This window comes from Cyprinus carpio, unplaced genomic scaffold (assembly GCF_018340385.1).
Source record: "Cyprinus carpio isolate SPL01 unplaced genomic scaffold, ASM1834038v1 S000006786, whole genome shotgun sequence".
NCBI classification, from domain to species: domain Eukaryota; kingdom Metazoa; phylum Chordata; class Actinopteri; order Cypriniformes; family Cyprinidae; genus Cyprinus; species Cyprinus carpio.
Genome location: NW_024879375.1, coordinates 312,435 through 332,953, shown reverse-complemented (window position 1 = coordinate 332,953; position 20,519 = coordinate 312,435). Strand labels below are relative to the sequence as shown.

The 20,519-nt window shown below is 35.6% G+C and overlaps 1 long non-coding RNA gene across 1 annotated transcript; it reads left to right on the top strand.

The window, feature by feature from the left end:
* The first annotated feature begins 898 nt into the window (after positions 1 to 898).
* Positions 899 to 2,141, top strand: LOC122144855. The gene is made up of 3 exons (XR_006159875.1): positions 899 to 1,265; positions 1,677 to 1,700; positions 2,025 to 2,141. It is a non-coding gene; the product is annotated as an uncharacterized LOC122144855 (long non-coding RNA).
* The last annotated feature ends 18,378 nt before the right edge of the window (positions 2,142 to 20,519 follow it).

Sequence of the window (20,519 nt, the reverse complement as noted above, 5' to 3'; positions counted from 1 at the left end):
CAACTGAGAAACATGAACTTTATTTCTATGTGGATTTAAATGATAAAATAAATTTTTATTATCATTTTCACCACACGTTCTAGTGTTTGATTGTTTAGTGTTAGCTGATAACTTAATATACTGAAGACTGAATCTCTGTTTAAAGCTAAATTGTTACAACATCTCAGTTATCTGTCCGTAATTTCCTGTTTCTATGTGCTGCTGTGGACATGAAGCAAAGATCTCTAAAGTCTAGATCACTGTGTAAGTATAACAGCTGATACAACAGGAAATATACAGTATGTAATAAATAAAATAGCTTTATTCTGCTAAAGCAGAGTTTAAATGCATAATAGGGTTTTTTTTTTTCCCCCCAAAGTGTGTTGTTTTAACACAAAGGCATGCTTGTGGCTGAGTGATTTAGTGCAATAAGTAATTAAGTGTGGGTGATTTTCCATTATTGAGCTGCATGACATTCATATACAGATCACGTGATAACCAGTGTTGGACTGTAAAAAAGTATTTTTTTCAATATCTATTCTTTATCAAGTATACTTGCAATTGAAAACTTTTTTGAACCAATTGCTCTGTTCCTTGCGGCAACAAACACTGACGCATTCGAAAGTTTTAGTTAAATCGGTGACTTTTTTGCGTCACGGTGCTTTACCTTTGGCAGGCGTTTTTGTGCTCAAAACAACCTTACAAAACTGATTCAGATGACTCTGAGTCGTTTAATAGTTTAATGATCTGCAAACAAATGTTGAGCTTCGGTGAATGATTCCTCTGCGCCAGGTAAACTTCCTCCTCTATGGCCTTCGCATTTCTCCCAGATCGTTATGAGGGGAGCATTGAGGAAAAGTAGGATTGGCCATATAATTCGTAGTTTCCTGCTGTTGTTGTTAGTTTCTAATCTCCTATTTTCTGTTTCTATGTGCTGCTGTGACGTGAAGTGAAGCTGTTCAAACAATTGTGTAAGTGTTAACACCGATACAGCAAGAGAAAACGGAATATAAAAAACTTAACAGATGTGACACATCATTTAACTAATTAAATATATAACACTTAATAACTGTTAACTAATGTTTACAAATGGAGCTGTTTTGTAAAGTGGTACAAGGTATACTGTATTGGTATACTATTAAGTGATTATTAGAAGCACATGAAGAATCACACAGTATCTTCTCAGTGTTTCTGACATGTTCATCTGTTCATTTACTTATAATCTCATTTTTGTTTCTGTGTGCTGCTGTGACATGAAGCGGAGATCTCTGAAAAAAAGGAATCACGTAAGTATTAAAACTGCTGCAGCAAGAGAGTGTAGCAATAGTTTAGAAATGTACTATGAACATTTTATATATAGTGCAAAAAACATAACATTATAAAAGATCCTCAAAGAATAAATTAAAATAATAATAACAAAATCTGTGTCATGACACCTTTAATGCCTCCTGAAATGAGGAGATAAGTAAATCACTAATATTAAACACTGCAATATTTTATAATATATGTCATGTTGACTTTAACACATACAACATTACTGTAATTGTTACAGATCGTTAATAAAAAGTCATGCAGATGGTGAAGTAATTTAGAAGTACTTGAAGAATCACACAGTATCTTCTCAGTGTTTTGACATGTTCATCTGTTTATTCACTTTAAATCTCATTTCTGTATCTATGTGCTGCTGTGACATGAAGCCAAGATCAATGAAAAAGAACTGGGTAGGTATTACAACTGATACAGTGAAAGTAAAAATTAGGTTTATTGTGCTACAGTAGGTTGTAAATGTATAATAAGTAAATGTATAATGTATAATTAAATGTATAATGTCCAGTATTTAGCTACATGACATTAATATACTGTGAATGAATCACATACACATACAACATTAGGGCAATTGTTACTAATCATTAATATCAAGTCATGCAGATAATGAGGATTATTAAAAGTACATGAAGTATCACACAGTATCTTCTGACATGCTTATTTGTTCATGTTCTCATAATCTCATCATTTCTGTTTCTTTGTGCTGCTCTGACATGAAGTGAAGATTTCTGAAAAACTAATGAAGATGTGTAAGTATAAGAATCAGAATGAGCTTTACTGCCAGGTATGTTTAAACATACAAGGAATTTGTTTTAGTGACAAAGCTCTACATTGACAAGAATGACAGCGACAAGACACAGACAATAAAAAGAATAATATAAAAAATACAAAATAGACAATGTACAAAAAAGCAAAAACACAAAATATGTATGTACATGTATGATATGTGCAAATTTTAAATGTAAATAGATTTTAAAGTGTGTTAAATGGATAATGTATACTGTATAGTGTTGTGTGTTCCACATTTATTGTTAAGTGTTCATGAGATGGATTGCCTGAGGGAAGAAACTGTTCCTGTGTCTGGTCTTCTGGTGCTCAGAGCTCTGTAGCGTCGACCAGATGGCAACATTCAAAGAGGAAGTTGTGCTGGATGTGGGTAAGTGTTCCAGCCCTTTTTCTCACTCTGGATAGTACAGTTCTTGAATAGAAGGGAGGGTTGTACCGATGATTCGCTCAGCAGTCGGACTACCCTCTGTAGTCTTCTGAGGTCAGATAACTGAACCAAACCAGACAGTTATAGAAGTGAAGAGGATGGATTCAATGATGGCGGAGTAGAACTGTTTCAGCAGCTCCTGTGGCAGGTTAAACTTCCTCAGCTGGCGAAAGAAAGTACAACCTCTACAATGGAGTCAATGTGAAAGTCCCACTTTAGGTCCTGAGAGATGGTGGTGCCCAGGAGCCTGAATGACTCCACTGCAGTCCACAGTGCTGTTCATGATGGGTGGGTGGGGGAGAGCAGGGGTTCTCCTGAAGTCCACTATCATCTCCCTGTTCTGAGTGTGTTAAGCTCCAGGTTGTTAAGAGTGCACCAGACAGCCAGCTCTTTAACCTCCTGTCTGTAAGCAGACTCGGACAGAGGGGTCTTTAGATCCGATGAGTGTGGTGTCGTCTGCAAACTTCAGGAGCTTGACAGAGGGGTCTTTAGATGTGCAATCATTGGTGTAGAGAGAGAAGAGCAGTGGGAGAGAACACAGCCCTGGGGCTACCAGTGCTGATTGTACGGGTGCTGGATGTGTATATTCCCAGGCTCACTAGCTGCTGCCTGTCTGTCAGGAAGCTGTTGATCCACTGACAGACGGAGGTGGGCACGGAGAGCTGAGTTAATTTGGGCAGGAGGAGGTTTTCGATGATAGTTTTGAAAACCAAGCTGAAGTCGACAAACAGGATCCTCACATAAGTCCCTGGTCTGTCTAGGTGTTGCAGGATGTAATGCAGTCCCACGTTGACTGTATCTTCCACAGACCTGTTTGCTCTGTTGGCAAACTGCAGGGGGCCATGTAAGGGCCCAGTGATGTCCTTCAGGTAAGCCAAAACCAGTGTTTCAAATGATTTCATGACCACAGATGTTAGAGTCACAGGACTGTAGTCATTAAGTCCAGTAATTTTGGGTTTCTTTGGGATGGTGATGATAGTGAAGAGTTTGAAGCATGAAGGGACTTTGCACAGCTTCAGTGATCTGTTGAAGATTTGTGTGAGGATGGGGGCCAGCTGGTCAGCACAGGATTTCAGACAGGCTGGTGTAGCACGGTCTGGGCCTGGTGCCTTTCTTCTCTCGTTCTTTCTGAAGACCTGATGCACGTTATCTACATTGATCTGGAGTGCTTGAGGGGGGTTGCAGGAGGTGTGAATGGTGTTTTTTAAACCTGCAATAAAACTCTTTAACGTCTGTTTTTGATTTTCCAGTGCTGGGGATGGTGTCTTGCAATTGGTGATTCTTTCAGACCTTCCAAAAAAGCCCGGGGAAGTCCACTTTATTTGGGGTTTCGGGATGTTTTGGCTGTTTTTGGCTCCCCTATGCCCCCTTTAATTTTGGTCGGAAGGGACCCGGCAGGCCGGGATGGGCCGGAGGGGGGCGCTGAAATTTGGGCGGAGGGGGTTTTTTGAATAGGGTTTTTGGGGGAAAAAAGTAAAAGGAAAGAAAAACCCCACTTTCCCTTTGAGGGGCTTCCAGTCTGATTTTTCCCCCCCTTTTTGTTTGGGGGGGGGGTAATTCCCGGTTTTCCCCTTTGGGTGCAAAAACCTTTTTTTTTTCTTTTAAAGTGTTAAAACCCACGGACGGGGTCTTTAAGCCATTTAATTTTTGGGCGGAGGGGTTTTCATATGGGGGGTTTTTGAAAAAGGGTTTTCCAAAAACCATGACCCTTTAAATTTTTAATCCCCTGGTCGCCAGGTTTGCAGGGGGTTAAGGCGGGGCCCCACTTTTTTTGTTTTTTCCAAAAACCTTTTGCCCTTTTTCAACTTGCGGGGCCCAATTTAAGGGGGTTTTAATTTGGTGTTTTTTTAAACCCCAAATTTTTAATTTTCCCCTGGGTGTTGACCAGGCTGGGGATTGTCGAATTTTTGGGGGTTTCTTTGGGTTTAATGATAGGAAAAAGTTTGGTTCCAACTTTGCCAGTTATTTTCCTTTCCCAGATCTTTTCCAGTGGTAGGCCTGTTTCAAAAACTGTCCCCTTTTCCTGGGCCCTTCTTTGGCCGGGAAAGGCTGTGTTTTCCATAAACCCAGGGTTTTTCCATTGGGGGTAGATTAGAGGGCCCCTGGTTTGGAATGCACAGCCCTTCAAAAAACTGATATAAAAAAATTTTTAAGCTCTGTGACCCTCCCCCAGCCCCGGTGGAAGATTTTGGGGTTGTGTTTTTTTTGAATGTTCAGCGGGTTAAATCCCGGGAAAAACTGATCATTTTTGAAAAACAAAAAAAGGGAAAAAAGAGAAAAAAACATTAAAAAAGCCCGGGAGGCAAGCACTGAAGGGGGGTGTGGGGAACCTTTTGGGGGAACCCTCCAAAATCTCTCCCTCACTTTGGTATTTTGCTACAGTAGAGGTTTAAAAGTAAAAAATAGTTTTCATGGCCCAATGTTTTATTTTTAAAAACCCCAATTTCCCTGTTTGTGTTTGAAGGGGTTAAATGTCTGATTCTTCAGTAATAGCAAATACATTAATATCCTAAATCTCTGAATTTGCTGAATTTACAAAAAACATTAGGTACAAATCATAAGGGGGAATTTTTTTGTTCCTCATTTCTGTTTTTTTTGCTGCTTGCCCTGAAGCCGATGCCTGAAAAAAATTACGAAAAAATTTGCACTGATACAAAAAAAAAAGTATTTTAAATTGTGCTCGGTTTTTTTAAATTTGTTTAATTTTTTTTATGGGGTTTGCTAAAACACTTATTAAAATTGGGGCTCTTTTTTTTTTTTTTTTTTTGTTTGGGTTTTCCCCTTGTCCTCTTTTGAAGCCCGCTTTGGATAAATTTGTCTGCTAAATAACTAAATGTACATGTAATTTATTTTTAGTCAATAATTAGTCATGCAGTGACACAACTAATAATTTTTTAAAAAACATTAAGCAAAAAAGGTTTTTGTTGGGAAAATTTATGGTATTTTGGCGGTTTTTTTTTTACAAAAACAACATTACTGTAATTGTTACCAATCATTATTAAATAGTCATGCAGATGATGAAGTGATTCCCTTATGATTTCCTCATTTCTATGTGCTGCTGTGACATGAAGCAAAGATCTCTGAACATCTAGAGAAACTGCGTAAGTATTACAGCTGATACAGCAGGAGCAACATAACATATGCTCAGTGAATTTTAAACATATTTTTCATAGTCAGTATATAATTTTCACCACAGAGTTCTGCTTGTGTTTGATTTGGTGCAGTAATTAAGTGTGTAATTCAGAGTTTTGAGCTGAAGGACATTAATATACCATGACTGAATCACATATAACATGTGTGATATGCAACATTACTGTAATTGTTGCTGTTTGATAAAATGCTGACTTTTTAAAAAAAACGTTATTAAGATCTGTGTTTGATTATGTCTGTTTGTTAAATAAAAGAAGAAGGAATAGGTTTGGCCTGAGCATGCTCCTAACCCTATGCCTCCCATGCATTTGTTTTTGCTATTTTATTTTGTGTTGGTGCGAGCATCCTCATCTGCTTGTTTTCTTTATTTTGTATTGTCTTTTAGTTCACATAACTTACATAAATTTTGCAGCAGCTGGTCCTAAAATCATTGTCATGCTGACTTTATGATGTGTTATTTTGAGTGTTCTGTTGTATTGTCTGTGTGAGTCACAGCTATAATGTGTTTATCTAATTTGTTTAGTGTTTCTGTCAGTTTCAGGCCTGATCACGTCATCGTACATCTCCTTACGTTCTGTTTCTATGTGGGCTGCTTGTGACAGTGAAGAGAAGATCGCTGAACGACTGCGTAAGTATAAAACGCGAGTGCAACATCAGAAAAATTCCGTTTGTGTATTACCGCAGTTTTAAAAAATGGAAAATGATTATTTCATATTCAATACTTATCTTTTTTTTTTTTTTCTGCTTGTTTGACTGTTAATTGTTTAATGCAATAATAAAGGAAGTATGTCACATTGGGTCAGTATTGCCATCACTACACTGATGATTGAATTATACAGCATGTGATATACAACATTATGGCAATTGTTACTGATCATTACATAAAAAGTACTTTCACATGATGCAAGTGATTTATCAAATCCCATGAAGATTCCACACAGATTTTGCTGACATGTTTATCTTGTTAATTTAAATCCTATTCCCCTTATTTTCTGTTTGCTAATGTGCTGCTGTGACGTGTAGGCGATATCTCAGAAAAACCTAAAGTGAAATGTGTAAGTATTACAGAGTCCCTTTACTAAAAAATAAGTGAGTCGATGAAGTGATTTATTGAAGCCCATAAAGAATCACACAGTATCGTTCTCAGGTGTCTCCTCGACATGTAGCATTTCACTTACTAATCTCCTTATTTCCTGTTTCCTTTCTATGTGCTGCTGTGACAGTTGAAGGCAAGGAACCCTACACAACACCGCAACTGCGTTAAGTATTACAAACTGACACAGCACAATGAAGTCCCCCCATCGAGGGAACTTCAAAGACTGCATTAACATAATCGATTGCTTTCTGTTGTCTGCAGGAAACTGTTTGCTGCATGTCGTCTGCAGGACAGTAGAGTACACGTCGGTTTGTAGCCACGTTTTCTTCTCCATTTTTTTTTAATACCCACAAGCGAAATTGGTGTGGATCAAATTGAAAACTCAATATGAAAAATTTATCATTAATAGCTCATTGTTATGAGCACATTCATTCATGATGGACCTTTAAAGATCGCCATAAAACTAGACCTCAGAAATCAGGTAGAAATAAGGATTTCTGAAAAACTGAGTTATTGACAAACAGTGATGCAAGATTGGTCATGTGACACAATCCTGTAATCCATGCAACCCGAAACAATTAAGATGATGGCCCAGGATATAGCAGCTTTATTGTGTATGCCATCCGCCTTTTTTCCTGATCAACCAGCTTACCAGTGATTCATAGGCTGGAAAAAAATTGACAATGTTCCTCCATTTCCTTTCCCTGTAGAAAAGTGAGCCAAAATATCTCAGTATTGCTGCTGTCATCTTTCAAAAAATGACGTCAGATTCATTTGGAGCCTGAGTCTGTGCCATTATGTGATTAATTTGGATACATTAAGTGGGTGGGTTTTAGGACTTATACTGCAACTCTAGCTACCAGAATGGTTGATCAAAATTCTTTGGCCTTTCACTTTTGAGGTCATGTGTGGCACACTTGCCCTTAATTTTCTACTAGAATCTTGTTTTTTTGGTTTGCAGTAAAAAAAAAAAAAATACTTTCACTTGTCAACAGACATCAAAATGTATTCAAATTGTATTGGAAATATATTCAAAAAGAAACACCGTTCTCTAAAGAACTTTGAAACTCAAAATGTTTCTAAACTTAAACGCATTATTTTTTTTTTTAGCCTGTTGTTTTTACTATACTATATTGTTTTTACTACTTTACACACAATTATTCTGAGTATATATCATTGCATTGTTTTACAAAGCATAACCCCACACACCACCAATTTCAGCCTATGTTTTCTGTGATCTTCATTTTCATTTTTAGACTATGAGTGAGTTCATATGCAAAAACACTTAATCTAATGTTTGCTTTTTCTTTGTATTTATCTGTTTCCAGGTGCTGATGTCACAAAAGAAGAGATAATGAGACCAGAAGAGGAGAAAGATGAATGGGAAGCGTCCATTTATGTTGAAGATACTGCCATAAGTCTAGCGAGGGGACGGACACGTGTGGGAGTTTTCAAACTAAAGGAAGGGAATAATGTTTAATCATAAATGAAAATGCTGGGGTTTGTGCACATGGTGAGTCATTGTCTTTTAATTTAATATTTTAAGTAGTTTTCAATTTTTAACTGCTCATTACAAACAAGGGATTTCTGAACACTACCTCATTCCAAACCTAAATGACTTTCTTATGAGGAACATGAAAGAAGATTTAGATTCAGTTCAGCAGTAATCTTCATGCTGCTCTTTTTTACACGTAACAAAATTAGATTTCATGTCCAATCACAATTGCATGTCGATCTCCAAAAAGGACCAAAAGTCTTCAGTAGTCAAATTACAGTTTTTTGTGAGGAACAGACCATCATTATTTAATGAAATGATCCCATCTGCCAAAAGTCTCAAATCTCATTAACTTGGGCTGATTTTGTTTGTGTGTTGTTTGGATATTTCATTTTTATTTTTTTTAAACGTGATCATCATGTCTAATGAATGTGTTTTCATTGTCTGATTTGTCTGATTGTTGTTAAAACCAGGTTACAGATGGAAACTTTACTGGAAATGAATTGAAAGAGATGAAAGCAGTAAGAGTTTGTTGTTTGCACACTGAATCTCTTTAGTACATACTGTCTAACGACAAACTTGCATGATATAGCTTCATTCAGTTGATTCATTTCATACATTTCGATCTGTACATACTGTCTAACGACAAACTGGCAGATAATCAGAATTGAATGCAAGTGAATGAAAGTGTGTTTGTCCTGAGAGAAATGGGCTAGTTGGAAATCTTTTAACGCATCAAAACAAAATCAACATAAACTTTACTTTTAAATGTGCATATTGGAAGATGCATGACTGAATTCACAAATATAATGTTCATTTGCCAAAAAGTAAAAGAGCATGGGGTCAAACAAGATTTAATTTGATGGTAGAGTACTTACAGTTTCTCAGAAATGACTACAGGATTGATCTCCAGATTCATTTCTTTTTAATTTCTGTGATTGTTTCTTTTAGAATCATCAGTAAAAAGATGGGTGAATGAAGAAACGGCTTTTAATGAGCCAAAATGAAGAGGATGGAGAAGCAGCAGTTTAGTGAGATAAGACACGCCCACCAGTATCAATCACTGTGACTTCATCAACATTTCAGCTCTGTCTTTTACAAGCCTTAGAATCCATCCAGTCATAGTGAGAACTGTACCCTGTCCTCTTGTGTAAAAGCTTATTTGGTTTCAGGCATGAATGTAGAAAAGTGTTGATGAAACACTACATACCTGTTACACTTTTAACAATTTTGATTTTGATCAAAGACATGATTGTAAGACCATATATATTTTAAGATGTTTTTATAAATATGCCGTTTTGTGAATATGCCGTTTTATAAAATTAAAAACTATTGTAGGGTTAATCTTCATATACAAGCTTTGATCAAAGTGTCTCTAAAGATCACATGTGCTTCTCATGTGTAGAAATTAATCAGACCGTTTACAAGATACGCACAAGTATTCACTGTCAGTGTGACATTTTTTGCTGCAAAAATTAACCAATTACTGACCAGTGTTGCCATTCTTTTTACTTTTACTTTTCATTTAAACTGAAAACTTTGCATGTTTCTATGCTTTTAAATTACAATTCTTGATATGATGTCCAAATATTTTTGAAGAAATTCTGTTTCTCCATCCCAGAATGGGAGTTGTGTTAGTGCAAAAACATATTTGTTTCTCTCTTCACTTCCTGTATGCAGGAAGTAAGTGGCTGCCAGCTGACTCCAGTTATTGGTTTGTCTACTGTGATGTAGGAATTGCTGCCTTGTCGATTTTTCTCTTCAGTGTTGTTGTGTTTACACTCTTGTTGCAACTGGTTTTTATGGCCAGTAATACTTTTTGGTTTGTAAGCTACAAATGGTTTGTGTATCGTTAATTAGTTTATATTGTTAAGAGCTTTGGGAATGGGGTTAATAAAGGGGTAGTTGCCATCTAATTTTCTCCTGTTTAAGCCAGTTTAGGGAGTTAGTGTATTTTGTTGTATTTTTTTCTTTTTTTTTTTTTCTTTTCTTTTAGTAGTCAGTTGTTTGTTAATCTCTCTATGGTTAGAGGCATTATATTTGTTGTTTCGGCATTTACTCAGATACCTCCCATATTTAAAAAATAAACTTGTTTTTGATATTGACTTGGTCTTGGTAATTTTGAAAGCACTGGGGTTGGGAACCGGACTTTGCTGCCTCCACACATAACATCAGTTTATTCTGTGACATGTTCCTCCACAATAGACTATAATGGCAAAACCGATTACAGAATTTGGGGGCTCATTTAAATCAGTAACAAAACAAGTTTGTTTATCTGTTTTTTGTCCTTTGCAACAGGATGTAATCTGCACCCATTGTTATGGATAATCTAATTTGTAAATGGTACATGTCCCTTTTTCTCTCTCTGTTATATTTTGCCCGAGTCTTTTTGCTATTTTTAATGTGGGAGGAGAAGTTAGAGCTTGAGATATGGAATTTGACTTACTCTCATTTATGTTGCTTTCTCGTTTACATCCCACTTCAGAAGTATCTAATTGCTGTCATAAAGGATTTAATTTCCATTGTAACCTTCTTTAAAGTGAGCACCCCTAAAGAGGTGTAGGGTGAAATTACTATAAAGTGCCATAGAGAGACCAATGTTTAATGAAGACCAGGAGTCAAAGTTGAAGTTCCATTAAACATTAAAAAATTAAATACAAAACTCTTCACAAAATATTTTATTTTAAAAAAAAAAAAAAAAAAAAAAATCACCAAAATTACACACCAATTTCCTCTGTGAGAATAATTTCAAAGGTGCAACAGAGACAAGAGGCTATTAGATAAATCATATTTTTTTCAAATTAATTATTTTTTTAATCATAATAATATCTCAATAAAAACAAACAGCTCACTTAATATTTGCTCACTGAGGGTGAGCAAATGTCTATTTTTAATCTAAGATATCTTCAGTTTGTATCTTCAGTGGAACAAATTTGAGAAAAGCCTCTGTGAGCTCATCAAGGCTGCATTTATTTGATCAAAAAAAAAAAACTAGGAACTAAAGCAGGGATAGTCACTGGTGTTATTGTTTCTGTTCTGCTGCTCCTGTGTACAGCTGTTCCTTTGATTTACTATTGCCATACGATTTTTAAATTAAAAAAAGGGCAAATGGGTAAGTGTTGAATTGTTTAAAAAGGATTTCCATTTCCTCCAGAATTGCTAGAATTGTCTTTAAACTGTGTACATTATAGTCCTTATAGACTACTCAGGGAATGTTAATGCCCTGAAACAAGCATCAGATTAGTTAGAGTTGTGATACTAATTTAATCAATAAAGTATCCCTCATTCCTGGTCTTCATGGTGTCATCAAAACCTGACTTTCGCCTATTTGTGTCTATTGGAACTTGTTTTATATCTGAAAAAATAAATAAAAGTTTATTTAGTGTAAAATTTAGGCAAATTTACTCTTGAAAGAAAATTCTTTTAGAATACACATTCTATAATTTCCTCATGTTGTTTCAAAAGTATAAGCTGCTCTTGTTTCTCTTTCATACTGAACCACAGCGTTCAAACTCTAAAATGAAAAAGTATCATAAATGCACTGTAATGGTGTCCAAAAAGTTCATGCCATATATTTAAAGTCTTCTGAAATCATGATCATTTTGTGTAACGCACAGACTAAAACTGTTGTTTTACTACCAGTGTATTGCCAAACATGTTGACATGCTGTGGCAGGTTTTACAACCTTGACACATAAATGGTGTTTGTTGTGTGAATATGTTAAAGCAAAGTGCGATGAACAAGTCTGAATATATGCAGAAAGAAAAGACCTGAGATATAACATTGACTCATAACTTTAGGGTGTGGTTGTATGAATGTACAGCAACTGAGATGTTCACATGAATACTCATCTGAACGTATTTCTGTTCTTTTGTTCTGTATTTCTCTGACAGTGAAGAGAAGAAAATGGGAAATTCATATTTATTTTCTCTGCAGATCTTTAATACCCAGGCTTAAAGGGGTCGTATGATGCTGCTAAAAAAGAACATTATTTTGTGTATTTGGTGTAATGCATGTGTTTTATGCGGTTTAAGGCTCAAAAACACACATTATTTCCACATACTGTACATTATTGTTGCTCCTCTATGCTCCGCTTTCTGAAACGCGTATTTTTTACATCGTTCTAAAAATGCGAGGTATACACTGATTGGCCGGGCTATCCAGTGCGTTGTGATTGGCCGAATACCTCAATCGTGTGATGGAAATCTGTTATGCCACTTACATACTGTGATGCAGACAAAACCAACAAAACCCATTACAAACGAGGCATTTGTTGCATCCAGTGGGGACATAATTACTGATTATAATGGCTTATACTGTCTTTTTAAACCGTGTTGTGTTTGCATATCACGCCCGCGTAAACATAAACCGTGTCTGCATTTATGATCAGAGAAATGACAAACAAGTGCCACTCTAACACTGCTCAAAACTCACATTTGAAATTGAATTTGAAAATTCTTTAAATTTGTAAACTTACTTGCTGTGAGTCAGAAGCGCCAGACTGTCCTTGCAAAGTTGGAATTGCCCCAAAGTATAGAAACAGCCGTTGTGCACAGCTTTCTCAGGATCAAGAAACAGTCCCTCCTGTGAAATGCGCTGCACACATCTGAATATTTAGGTTGAAACTGTTTTCTGGAAGAGTGTTGTAAATACAACTTAACCACCTGATTTCTAGTTGTGTCCTCTTTTGGAAGAACAAACAAAGTAGTTTTGCTTTCACAACGAAACACACAGTGTAAGTTACTCCACTACATGGCAGCGGCTGCAAACAGCAAGAATAAAAAAAAAAAGTTACTCCTTCTTTCTTTGCGTGAACATCTGGGCGGCGTTATGCAAATCTTCCCACATCGTGACATAGAAATGTGGGGCATGTTTAAACGAGACGTTTTTTAACGAGGAGGGGCGTAGACGAGTCTTAACTTTTATAAAGAATATCTCTTTGGATTTGAGACTTTATCTTTGCAACTTTACAGATCTTATTTATGCATTTAGAGCTTGTAACACTCCAAAGAGAAAGGAAAAATTTTAATCGCATCATATGACACCTTTAAAAGTTAACTTCAATTCCTCTGCTCTGCTCCAGATTGCTTTATTTTCCTCCTCGTGACTGTATCTAAAGGAGTTAATTGTGGAAAAATATTCATTAATTATTTATTATTATTATTGATTATTATCACAATATCAGAAGATGACTTGAGGTCTCATAAATGTTTTATTTTAATTTTTGTACATTTACTGAGATCAATTTTCAAAAAGTAAAAATACAGATAATGGTTTGGAAATTGGTTCTCCTCACGAATGACTAGTTTAACTGAAAAATATACTGGATGATTCACAATAAAAACAAAGTTCCTGAAGCCGGATTAGCTGGCTAGCCAGGTAAGTTTTTCAGTTTAGTTTTGCACCAATCCTGTTCAAGATCTCAGACTGAAGGTGAATCAATCAGATGTTCATTGCCATGGTATCTTACGCTGCACGGCTAACCTGCTCCAGGGCAGGTTGTGTTCTGGATTCAAGATCTCAGACTGAATTTGAACCAATCAGATGTGAGCAAAGTGACACATATCTGGCACAAAAAGTCACTCCCCCAGTATCTCTTTCTTTTAAATTAAAGGTCACTAATACAAAAAAAAAAAAAAAAAAAATGTCTAGCTTTAATAAATTACTTAGTTATTTTATATGATTTATATAATTATTATGATTCATATTATATTAATCCATTACACACAAGCAATTTTAGTTTTAACGGTTATTATAAATGAATATTAATGTATACATATCATGTAATATAAATGAGCTGTAGTAAGTATAAACAAACTCAAGTTTCACTTGTGACTGCATGATGGAGCAAGATAATTTCTTTCTTTCATATTTCATATGATGTTTAAATTTGTCATATTCTTCAATCTCTTAACCTTTAGCAAAACCTTTAACCTTTAGTTTAGAATCTCGCTGGGTCTCTCGCGAGAAGTAAATCAAACTTGCTTTGTGTTGCAAGGCTTGTGATTGGCTGTTCGCCAGTGATGTCACATTCATGTGCAGGCGCTCCACAATCTCAGGATCAAAGCCTGAGTTTACAAAGAAAGTTGATGATCAGCATTATGGTACCAAAAAAGCCAGATTAGAGATGTTTGGTTTTTTCAACTCAAAACTAAACCATCATGGTACAGGCCCCAGGCTATGAACATGCCAAAAAATTTTTTTTTTAAATTTATTGAATTTATTTGATACTGAAATGGCAGAAAAAAAAATCATTTTCTCATTCAGTCTTTATTTTTTATGTGTTTTATGATTTAATGTTAATTTATTAACTTCTCTGTTTCTTTGTGCTTCACATGAAGTGAAGTCATTGTCAGCGAGGGAAGGAGGCTCTGTCACTCTCCAGACTAATGCTGAAATACAGAGTGGTGATCTGATACTGTGGACATTTGAAGCTGAAAACCTTCTTATCAAAGTTGATTTAGGAATGACTAGTATAAATAAGAGATTCAGAGACAGATTGGAGCTGTATCATCAAATTGGATCTCTGACGATTACAAACATCACAGATACAGACTCTGGACATTTTAAACTACAAATTATCAACAGAGAACAGACCACATTCAGGAGATTCAATGTAACTTTCAATGACGATGGTGGTAAGTAGAACAACATTTATCTTAACGATATATATATTTATAAAACAGTTCCATTCCTTGAATTTGATTGGGCAGCGTTTCAAGTTTATATAGGTTTTTATTAATTTTTATTATTTTTTATTTCCATTTTATTGTATTTTATTACTTAAACTTAAACTCATTTTTACCATTATTCTGTCTCCTGCTTTCTGCTTTTTCCCTGCCTATATCTGCACTTTTGACTGGCAGATGAATTTACCAAGATATTGACTGTGTTGGATATCAGACCAAAAAAAAAAAAAAAACAGTGATGGGGATAGGTCCAGAAAAACAGCTGCTGAATAAAGTGGATCATAAATGTCATTCATATCATCTATACAACTACCAGTAAAGACAAAACAGCTTTGATCTTTATTAGCAGGTTAAATCCTTAGCTGAAATTTATATCTACTGTATAGATTAATCAGAACCACTTTATTAACTTACACTCCATATACATTTTTTACAAAGTAAAAATCATAGGAACATGAAGTCTGGTCTCCAAGTGTCAGCCCCTCCAGGGCTGAACTGGGGATCGGGAGCTCTTCGATGGTAAGTTCCGGAACAGCGCTTTTAGGGTTTCCCCCTCGAGGGAGCTGGTGAGGGCGAGCGGCATGAATGCCCTCGTGAAGTCGATGGGGTCTGGGCATGCTTTGTTTTGTACACAGCCCATTCTTCCATTTAACCGGTGTTCTGTGAGCACTGGGCACATGCAGAGAGAGGCGTCTCTAAGCACTTGAACACCAAACTTACCTCTTCTTGCTCTTGTACCGACAAATATACCGACAGTTATTGGTTGCCTGCTGTGGTTGGATTAATGTATGACTTTTTGAAAGGGTTTCTCTTCAGCTTTATTGTGTTTACACTGTGTTGTTGTAATTGGTGTTTATGAAAAAGAAATACTTTCTGGTTTGTAAGCTACTATTTGTTTTTATATTGTTCTTAATTCATTTATATAATTTTTTGTGGGGGAATTGGTTAGAAGAAAGGTGGGTGCTATTTTTTATTTTATTTTTTTTACTTGTTTTCTCCTGTTGAAGCTAGTTGGGGAGTCAGTGTATTTTGTTGCATTTTTTTTTATAGTTTATTTAGTTTTTTCTCTCTACCTTTTACAGGGGTTATGTTTGTTTGGCTTTTGCCTCCTCTTGAATTCTTGGAATTGTCCTACAATCACAAAATGAAAGAACTTGTTTTTGATATTGAGATGCTCCTGGTCATTGTGAAAGCACTGGAGTTGGGAACTGGACTTTGCTGCCTCCACACATCACATCATTTTATTCTCTTACATGTTCCTCCATCAATAGACTATAATGTGAACGTAGAAGAATTTGGGTGCTTGTTTATCAGTAGCAAAATGTAATTGATCTTTTTTTGTTATCTGCAACAGGATGTAAACCACTCGACTGTTGCGCAATTAATGGTACAGTACATGCTCTTATTCCCTCTTGTATATTTTGCCTGATCATTTTTGATGTGGGAGGAGAAGAATTTGAAATTTGAAGTACTCTTGATAACATTACTTCCCACTTTGGAAGTATGTAATCATTGTCATAAAAGGGCTTTAATTTCCACAGCAGACACTTTAACAGTAGTGTCCCTAAAGAGGTGTAGGGGAAATACAACTAAATGCCATAGAGAGACTAATATAATCAATGAATACCAGGAGTCAATGTTGAAGTTCCATTAAACATCAGAAATTAAACACAAGCTCTTCACCAAATCTTTATTATAATTTTTTTTATTATTATTATTTTTTTATACCAAAATTACACATCAATTTCCTCTGTGAGGGTCATTTCAAAGGTGCAACAGAAATGAGAGGCTATGAGATCCTTCATTTGTATTGCTATTATTATTCTGTTTAGGGTAATTATGTTTACATCCATGTATTTATACAAATATCTCACTGAAAAATGAAAATGTTCTTAATATGTTTTCACTCTCAGACTATCTAAGATGGAGTTTGTTTCCTTAACGGAACAGATTTGGAGAAATTATGAATTATATCACTTGCCCAACAAAAACAAAAACTCTGCAGTGAATGGGTGCCGTCAGAATGAGAGTCCAAACAGCTGATAAAAACAACACAATAATCCAGAAGTAACCCACACGACTTCAGGCTATCAGTTAAAAAAAAAAAATAATAATAAAATAAATAAAAAAAAAACGTGATTATAAGAAACAAACCCATCATTTATCCACAAGTCCATTATCCAAAAAATGCTTCCTCCGGTGTAAAAGTTACCCCCTGTTTAAAATCCACAGACATTTTTTGTCACACAGTTTTGAACTGTTTTTTCATTGTAAATGGTGCTTGATCTGTGCATATTTCTTACCTGATTCAGACAAGATGACATTTCACTGGATAACGTAATATTATGGACAGAGGACTAGCAATAGTTTTAAGTCAAAATGTTTAAATGGTGGATTTGTTTCTTACAAACATGCAGCTTTTGGCTTCACACGATGCTAATTGATGGACTGGAGTGATGTGGATTACTTGTGGATTTTTGTGATGTTTTTATCAGCTGTTTTGACACTCATTCTGACGGCACCCATTCACCGCAAAGGATCCACTGTTGGAATTTTCATTTCTGGGTGAACCATTTCTTTAATTTAAAAGATCAGTTAAAATATCCTTCTATGCACATGCAATAAGATAAATGTCTAATGAATGAAAATGTATCTGGATTGTTTTGGAATTATACAAACAACCTTCAGCAAAACTATCTAGAACTGATTCTTTTGCTCAACTGATGTTGGTCTGAATTTACTCTATAGGTCGGATGGTGATGTCTAGTCTCTTCCATCCTGTTCAGCTCATTTCTTGTAGATCTGATGTCATAAGCCAGAAAAGCAACAGCAGCCATGCTTACCAAAGCAGAAACAACCAACCGTATCACAGTCTCAGTACAACCACAACAGTGGACGTGGTCTGAAAAAAGAAAGAAAGATGCTGAGTTAGAATAATGCATTTAACTCTCTTTCAAACAGACTCATAAGTGCAGGTTTAATGGTATGTTATTATAAGGAAGTCAAGCATTCACTGCAAAGGAAGGCAAAACATCCAAGCTTACTGTGTGTTTGAATATGTTTGCATGCACATTTTCTTTGCTTACCCAAATAACATGTTTAATGTAAGCAATTCTAGACTCTATAAAGGGATATAGCCACATCTTTAATCTATGCTCTCATAGAAACCTGTTTGATTATTTTATTCTTTCTCCAATATATTTTTTGCTTTTGAGCACTACTTAATAAAAAAATTAAACTTAGCAACTTGGGGCACCACACCCACACACGACCATCAGAAACTTGCTTCATGCCTCTGTTGCTCGTCTGTGGTTTATTCTTTGTTCCAGTGAAACCATAAAAAGCAAAAAAAAAAAAAAAAAAAAAAAGCAAACAAACAGGTTATTCTTTCTCCACAAATGCATGTTCTGATCAAATGTACACATTGAATGCAATGTAAGCCACATTAGATAAATCATCTGTTGAATCAATAAATATAATGTAAATGAAAATGATGCAGTTTTAATGGGTTTATGTGGTTGATTTTTTCTCATACATCACCAAAAATATAACAAAACACCTAATAAACATTCTGCATTCTCACATGGTGGGTCACAATTGCATTAACGTGGCCTCAATTCTGACATTAAGCAATGACTAACACTGTATTTCAGAATCAAAAAAATCTTAAAGTTTTATAAAAACTCAAGTCACATTAACTGCACTCATTTCTACTCTAACACTAGCATCATGAGAGACATACCTGAACTTGGCTGATGGAGTTCAGAAAGGTTGACATATTCAGTCTGGTTGGACGACTCAAAACTTGAGATTGTTGGACTTTCTGGTGTTTCAGAACTTTGTGGAGTCTCTGAAAGTGACAGATGTTAGTGTGACACTGGTCTCATCACACACACAGTTCTGATCTTTATAATAGATTTATTTTTTAAATGGGATATAAAGGATAGTTCACCGAAAAATAACAATTATGTCCTTGTTTTTCTAAAAAATGAACAGGTTTGGAACGGCTTATTAAATGATGACAGAATTTGTATTTTGGGGCAAACTATCCCTTTAATACAGTTAACACCATAAAATGTGCATGTACATTGACGAGAACAGAAAAGAAACATTTTAAAAATATTACAAAGACAAGACAACGATATAATTCAAATGAAGAAAAGTCCTGGAAAATTACACTCACCACTGACGATAACATTGAAACTCATGTAGCTGGTCTCACTGCTGAAAACTGTGACTTTATAAAGTCCAGAGTCTGTGGTGCTGGTGTTTGTGATGGTCAGAGATCCAGTCTGATCCAGTTTCAGTCTGCCTCTGAATCTCCCATCAGGACCATCATACGTCGAGTTTGTCTGCGCGAGTTTGTTGACTTCAGCTATTCGAGTGTGTCCGAACATCCACTGTATTAACAAATATTTCTGTATTTTATTAGCATCAGCGTGTAGAGTGACAGGATCTCCCTCCATCACTGATATTGTCTTCACTTCATCTGTCACATCTATAGAGAACAAAGAGGAACATGTTTTGTAACAGGCTAAATGCTCCCTATAAACTTGATGTTGACCAAACTAACTCTGTATTACGCAGACGTTTCATCTGTGAGAATGTTGAATGAAAACAAAACTTTAAAGTGGGCTATAATTAGACATGAATAACAATGAAAGTTCCTGAATTCAGAGCAAAGTGATTTTTGTTGTATTATGCAAGGATAACAGGCCTACTGTGGATCAGCTTGTTTTTAAACAATAATATATATATATATATATATATATATATATATATATATATATATATATATATATATATATATATATATATATATCAGTACATATAATATATATATATAGTATATATATATATATATATATATATATAATATATACACATATATACATTTATTGTAATAACAAATTATTTAAGTAAAAACACGTATAACTTACCAATCAGACGCCACAAGCACACACAAAAAAAACAGACTCTGTCGCTTCATGTCGCCTATGTCTATAGGCTCACTAGTAGGCGTTCCCTACTAAGTGTTCATAGCGAATAGAACCGTGTCCCTATACCCAGCAGGCACACAACATCATATGACGTTAATATTAGATTAGATTTAGGTTCGCGACGTCAGGTAACCAAAATTCAATGTCAAGCCAACGTCTAATGACAATGTTAAATTGCGACGTCCAGACCAACCTCAGCTGACGATGATATTTGGTTGTTTTTAGGTGGTGTTATAAATGTAAGTAACCAAAATCCAACGTCGAGCCAACGTCTCAAGCCAACGTCATATTGACATCCAAATACTGATATTTAGTCGTCAGGTATGGTAACCATAATCCAACGTTTCCTAGACGTCATAATGGCAACGTCCACACAACGTCAAATTAAAACATCATTTGATGTTGATCTGTAGTTAGTTTTAGGTTGTGGGCATTAACTAACCAAAATCCAACGTCTAAGCCAACGTCTCAAGCCAACGTCACATTGACATCAAAAATACTGATGTTTTTTGTCCGTCAGGTATGGCAACCTAAATCCAAGTATTCAAGCGTCATAATGGGAAGGACAATC